Source organism: Cebus imitator, unplaced genomic scaffold (genome assembly GCF_001604975.1).
Source record: "Cebus imitator isolate Cc_AM_T3 unplaced genomic scaffold, Cebus_imitator-1.0 Scaffold876, whole genome shotgun sequence".
In the NCBI taxonomy this organism is placed as follows: domain Eukaryota; kingdom Metazoa; phylum Chordata; class Mammalia; order Primates; family Cebidae; genus Cebus; species Cebus imitator.
The window spans coordinates 150,101-156,846 of record NW_016108191.1 but is presented as its reverse complement, the minus strand read 5'-3'; the positions used below and the strand labels follow the sequence as shown (position 1 = coordinate 156,846).

General features: G+C 38.7%; 1 pseudogene; it reads left to right on the top strand.

Moving 5' to 3' along the window:
* Positions 1-2,327: 2,327 nt before the first annotated feature.
* LOC108298044 lies at positions 2,328-3,086 on the top strand (annotated as a pseudogene).
* Positions 3,087-6,746: the final 3,660 nt, after the last annotated feature.

Below are 6,746 nucleotides of genomic sequence, written 5' to 3'. Positions count from 1 at the left end.
GACAGAAGAGCAGAAGATCAAACACCACATGTTCTCACTCATAGGCGGGTGTTGAACAATGAGAACACATGGACACAGGGAGGGGAGCACTACACACTGGGGTCAGTTGGGGGGAAATAGAGGAGGGACGGTGGGGTGTGGGGAGCTGGGGAGAGATAGCAAGGGGAGAAATGCCAGATGTAGGTGATGGGGAGGAAGGCAGCAAATCACACTGCCACATGTTTACCTATGTAACAATTTTGCATGTTCTTCACATGTACCCCAAAACCTAAAATGCAATAAAATAAATAAATGGGGAGAAAAAAAAGAAATTAAGAGTAGCACTTTTGCTACAATGAGAAGGCTGAGTCCATACATTTTTCTTTCCTACGCTTAAAAATCCCATTGAAATGACAAAAGCAACATATAAGAAAAATAATCCTATAGCAGTGCTGAAAAACCAAAAAGGATACAAAGAAGAGACCAGAATGTTTGAAGAATTTTGGGAAGATAGTAAGCAGATGAAATTGGATTGATAGATAAAAACATACAAAGCTGAAATACAAGCAACCCAATGCAGTGAAGTGGGATATTCCTAGATAGTGTTTAGACTAATCTAGCCTATACAGCCCATCCCTTCCTCAAATTCCAGCAGGAGCTTTGTAAAAGAGGCTTTTGGTTGGTTAGCTCTGCCAATGCTCCATAGATCGCTACTGCAGCAATCTTCATTTTGCAGCTGTTAAAAACCTCTATTGGGGATATTTAGTGTAGAAGCCCCCCTAAATTAGGGTTGGTACCTAACTGAGAAATAGGCCGGTGTCCTGGCATCTCACAAAAAGAAGAATGGTCTGTGGATGAGAAGCATCAGTGTCATCTGGGAGATGATTAGAAATGCAAAACCTGAGGCCTCAGCTCAAACCTACTGAATCAGAAGCTGCATTTTAACAAGGTCCTGAGGTGATTTGAGTACACACTGGAGTTGAACACTGCCCTAGCTAACTTTAGGTCCCTTCAACAAATGCAGAGCTGGAAAGACAATGGCTCATTTTAGATTCAAAACTCTCTATATTTCTTCCTGAAATTCCTGAAGATAAGCCCATCTATGGGCTTGTTTCTATCCACCTGTCCCACCCATTATGGAACCCAGAAGCTATTATTTGTATTCTTGTGGTTCTTAACTCTCACTACTTTATTAAAATCATCTGGTATACCTTTGAAAAATGTCAGTGCCAAGTCTCTACTTTCAGTGTGGCTCTACCTCACCTTCACAATCCAATTTCATGTGAGTACATCTGATTTGTGAAACTGAAGTCACTCTAGCAGTGGCTTGTACGGGAGTCTACAGTGGAGGAATGAGTGGTAGCAGGAGCTTGGCAAGCATGTTTAACACTAATCCACTGTAGCCATCATAAATGACAACAAAGATAAATCAGAACTGACAATATTGGTCCCATAAAGAAAAACTAATGTCACAAAGTATTAAATCCATGGAATTTAAAGGGCTATTTTTTTGCCAACAAAAGGTACAACCCATTAAGAAGAAATAATAGTCATGAAGTTGATGTACTATAGAACAAAGTGCTGCAATATATAAAGTAAAAACTGTTTTAAAAAAACTTCCAAAAGCAAGTTGACGAAGATAAACTGATAGCAAACAATTTGACAGAAATTATAATAGGCATAATTTATCAGAATAATTAGAAATATTGAGTAAGGAAATACATGATTTGAATGACATAATTAGAATATTTGATTAAATAGGAATATAATTATTTTAAAACCACAAATATATATATATATACATATATATACAGAAATATGAATATTTTGTAGCCACATTCCTTTTAAATGCACGTGAAACATTTATAAGGTTGATCCTATACTAAGCTTTGAAGTAAATTTTTAATAAATTCCAAAAGTAGAAATCTCACACACTCCACGTTCTTTAATCACAATGCAGTGAAACTAGAAAAGATCAATGAAAGGAGAGAAAAGAAGTGGAAACCCACTTAAAGTGACAAAGAAAAGCTTCTATGCAACTCTTACATTAAAGCCATACACAAAAGTGAAAATACAGACTATTTAGTAATGAAAAGCATCACTATATGTCAGAGCATAAGTAATATAACCAAACACAAGTAGGTAAAATTATAGCCTTTTTTTTCTTCTTTTTTTTATTGCTTTTTAGGTTTTGGGGTACACGTGAAGAACATGCAAGATTGTTGGTCATCACTGTTGCCAGGCTTGAGTCCTGCCAATGGGTCAGGCTCCCGCTAGATCACCACTGGAGGTGAAAGACTGGTACATTTTACATACTTTGGAAAAAAACTTTGCTGAAGATACTAAAGAAGAGATAGTTCTTCTGCTGACGACTTGTAAGGAAATAATTTTCTGCCTCCTCAGGATTAGAAGATCTGTTTATTCTTAGTGTCTTCTGAAATAAAATTAGAATGAATTGAGATGAATATTCTCATAGTTCTTTTGACCTACATTGTTTGTTAAACTCATTTCCTGGAGACTTGGAGTTTGAGCAGATCTTCAGTGACATTGATGAAAAGATTGAACAAAATGCTACAAGCATAGAACATTGCATTAAAGAGATACAGTCCAAAATTAACAAACGATGTCCAGGTGTGCAGCTGCAAACACCATTGGACTGCTTTGAATGGCTAACTCACTATAATTACAGTACATCCAAGTAATCTTTCATTCCACATGGAGATTTGACAAAATTCCTCAAAACACTGGAAAATTTGTTGAAGAATTAACAAAATCAAGAAGAAATGATATTAGATTTACTTTGGGACCTCTCCTGCCACAGCAGTGTTTCATCCCCATCGACTCTAAGTGGAACATCTTTCCATTTCCTCTCTAGGACGTCTCTTCATTCTGTTGAAGATAATTCCTCTATGGATGCCAAGTCTATATGGGATGATATAAGACTGCATCTTCGATGCTTCTTAGTGAGCAAATTACAAAGCCATAATGAAATAAACAATTCACAGCAAAAAATTTTATTGAAAAAGCAGTGCTTACAACAACTCTTGTTTCTTTATCCAGAATCTGAAGTTAAAATCAAATATCAAAACATACAGAAAAAATTATAGTCTTTAGTGCTCCTATTTAAAATAATAAAGATTGAAAACAAGTGAAATAAGTAGACAATTCTAAAGCTAAAATGAAAACATTAAAATAAACCTAGAAAAAAATAACAAGAAAAGAATTTTGAAGTATATATTAAAAATAAAATAGTAAGTTTGAAAATAAAATAACGATCATTTGAAAATATTAATGAAATAAAACAAAACATCTAGTAAGTTTAAGCACAACAAAGGTATTAAAAAACACAGAATGCTAAGAATAAAAATGTGCATACAACCAGAGATGGAGACTTTTAAAGATATAAGAGAATGCTAAAACACTATATTATTAGATTTGAACACTGGTATAAAATAGATGATTTTCTAAGAAGATATAAATTGCCATAATTGACTTATGAAACAATAAAAAAATGTGACAACTCAATTACTATTTTACTCTGATAGGAGCAAAACATATTATATTAGGCCATTCTTGAATTGGTATAAACACCTGACACTAGGTAATTTACAAAGAAAAGCGGTTTAATTGGATCATGGTTCTCCAGGTTCTACAAGGACACATGGCATTGACATTTGCTTGGCTTCTGGGGAGGCCTCAGGAAGTTTATATTCATGGCAGATGTGAAGGGGGAGCAGACACATCACAGGTTAAGGGCAGGATAGAGAGAGAGAGAGTGGTGGCGGTGTGGCGCATACTTTTAAAGGACCAGATTAAAACTTAAACAATGAACAGTTGTTTGAACTTAGAGCAAGAGCTCACTTATCACCAAAGGGATGGTTCAAGCCATTCATAATTAATCTGCCTTCCTAATCCAAATACCTTCCACCAGGCCCGACTTCCAACATTCAGGATTACATTTCAGCTTGAGATTTCGGTATGGACAAATATTCAAACTATATCATTCTGACCCTGTCTCCCTTAAATCTCATGTTCTTCTCATATTGTAAAATACAATCATGCCTTCCTGATAGTCTCCCAAAGTCTTAACTCATGTCAGCGTTGACTTAAAAGTAAAATTCCAGAGTCTCATCTGAGAAAACCTAAGTCCCTTCGACTTATGAGCCTGTAAATTCAAAAGCAGGTTATTTACTTTCAAGATACAAAGACAGTATAGGCATTGGGTCAACATTCCTGTTAGATATAAAAACAGTTTCTTCTTAAAGGGTTGACTTGCTCAGCATCCTTGCTCGTTGTTTCCTGTTTTCAAGGCCAGACTTATTTACTCTCTGTGTCCTCTGCCCTGGTAAACAAACTTCCCACCAGTCCTTATTTATAGAGACCACATTCCACATCTGCTACCCACTCTATAGATGACCCCTCCTGTCGCAATGGTTCTTCCTGCTGAAATGCACTCTCCACTGATATAATCACATTCCTACCCTTTTCAAGTTAGCCAACCAGGTTCAACTTAGATTGTGCAGTCCAACTCCAGCCACTGGAGACAGGACACAGTAGCAGGGATAAGCTGCATTAGAAATAAAAACGTCTTCCCTCCTTTGTTCAATGTACTCTTGCCATCGCTCCATCATGAATATCACCCTTTCTGCAGGGAGTAAATTTGCCTTGTTGAGAGATCCTTTGTCTCAGTGCTGATTCTTCTTTGCCACACTGAGCATTTGTTCCCAACAATTCTCATTCCAACAGGAAAAAAAATGGGCCAAAAGAAAGGGGCTGCAGACCTCATTCAAGGTCAAAATCCAGCAGGGCCATCACTAAAGCTTCAAAATAACCTCCTTTGCCTCCATGTCCCACATCCAGTAAACACTGGTGCAAGGGGTGTGATTTTAAGGCCTTGGAAGCTCTGCTCATGTGGCTTTGCAAGGTTCAGGCCCCATGGCTCCTTTCACAGGTTGTTCAGTGCCCATGGCTTTTCCAGGTTCAGGATGCAAGCTGTTAGTGGATCTATTATTCTGGGTTCTGGAGGATGGTGACCCCATTCTCACAGCTCCACTAAGCAGTGATCCACTTGACTCTCTTTGTGGGGGCTCCAACCCCACATTTCCCCTTGGCACTAACCTAGTACAGGTTCCTTGTGAGGGCTCTGCCACTGCAGCAGGATTCTGCCTGGGGACCCAGGCTTTCTCATACATCCTCTGAAACCGGGACAGAAGCTGCCAAGCCTCCTTCATTGTTACATTTTGTGCACCTGCAGGCTTAACACTAAAGGAAAGACACCAGGGCTTATAGCTTGTGCTCTCCAGAGTGGCAGCTTGAGCTGTAACTGGGTCCCTTTGAACCACAGCTGGAGATGCCAGGGTATGGGGAGCAGTGTTCTGAGGCCTCACAGGACACCTGGGCCCTGGGCCTGGCCCATAAGACTATTTTTTTTTCCTTAGGCTTCTGGGTCTGTGATAGAAGGGGCTGCCACAAAGTTCTCAGAAATTCCTTCAAAGTCTTTTCACCATTGTCTTGAATGTTAGAGCTTGGCTATCTTTTGGTTATGCAAATATCTCTAGCAGATGTTTGTTCCACAGCCTGATTTAATTCTTCTTTCTAAAAAGCTTTTTCCTTTCTCTGCCACAAGTGTCAGCTACAAAGTTTCCAAACTTTTATTCTCTGCTCCCTGTTTAAATATAGATTCCCACTTGAATTCATGTCCTTGTTTCTGCATCTGAGTATAGGCTGTTAGAAATAACAAGGCTAGGCCAGGTGCAGTGGAACACACCTGTAATCCCAACACTTTGGGAGGTCAAGGTAAGCATATCCTCAGGTCAAGAGATGGAGACCATCCTGGACAACATGGTGAAACCACATCTTTACTAAAACTACAAAAATTAGCTGGGTGTGGTAGTGTGTTCCTGTAATCCCATGTACGTGGGAGGCTGAGCTAGGAGAATCCTTTAAACTTGGGAATTGGAGGTTGCAGTGAGCTGAGATTGCCCCACTGCACTCCAGCCGGGCGACAGCGCAACATGCAAAAAAAAAAAAAGAAAGAAAGAAAAAGAAAGAGCAAGGCTACATCTTCAATGTGTTAATGCTTAGAAATTTCTTCTACCAGATACTCTAAATCATCACTATGAAGTTAAAACTACCACAGATTCCTAGGGCAAGGGCACAATGCAACAAAGCTCTTTGCTAAGTCATAAGATGTGTGACCTTTATTCCAGTTCCTAATAAGTTTAACGTTTCCATCTCAGCTTCATCATCCTGGCTTCACTATCTATGTAACCATCAGCATTTTGGTCACAACCAGTAAACCAATCTCTAAAAAATTCTAATTTTCTTGGTCTTCTAAGACTTTCACACTCTTCCAATCTTTTCTTATTATCCAGTTCAAATCTGCTTTCACATTTTCAAGTATCTTTATATCAATGCCCTACTCCCCAGTACCAATTTACTGTATTATTGCATCCTTGCATTGCTATAAAGAAATACCTGAGACTGGATAATGTATAAAGAAAAGAGGTTTAATTTGCTCACAGTTCTGCATATTTACAGGCAGCATGATACTGACATCTAATCAGTTTCTGAGGAGGCCTGCAGAAACTTATAATCACGGCAGAAGGCAAAAGGAGAGCACACACATCACATAGTGAAAGCAGGAGCTAGGGAGGGAGAGTAGGAGGGAGGTGCCATATACTTTAACAGATTTAACATGAACTTGCAGCCAGAGATTACTTATCAACAAAGAGATGGCCCAAACCGTTTATGAGGAATACACCCCC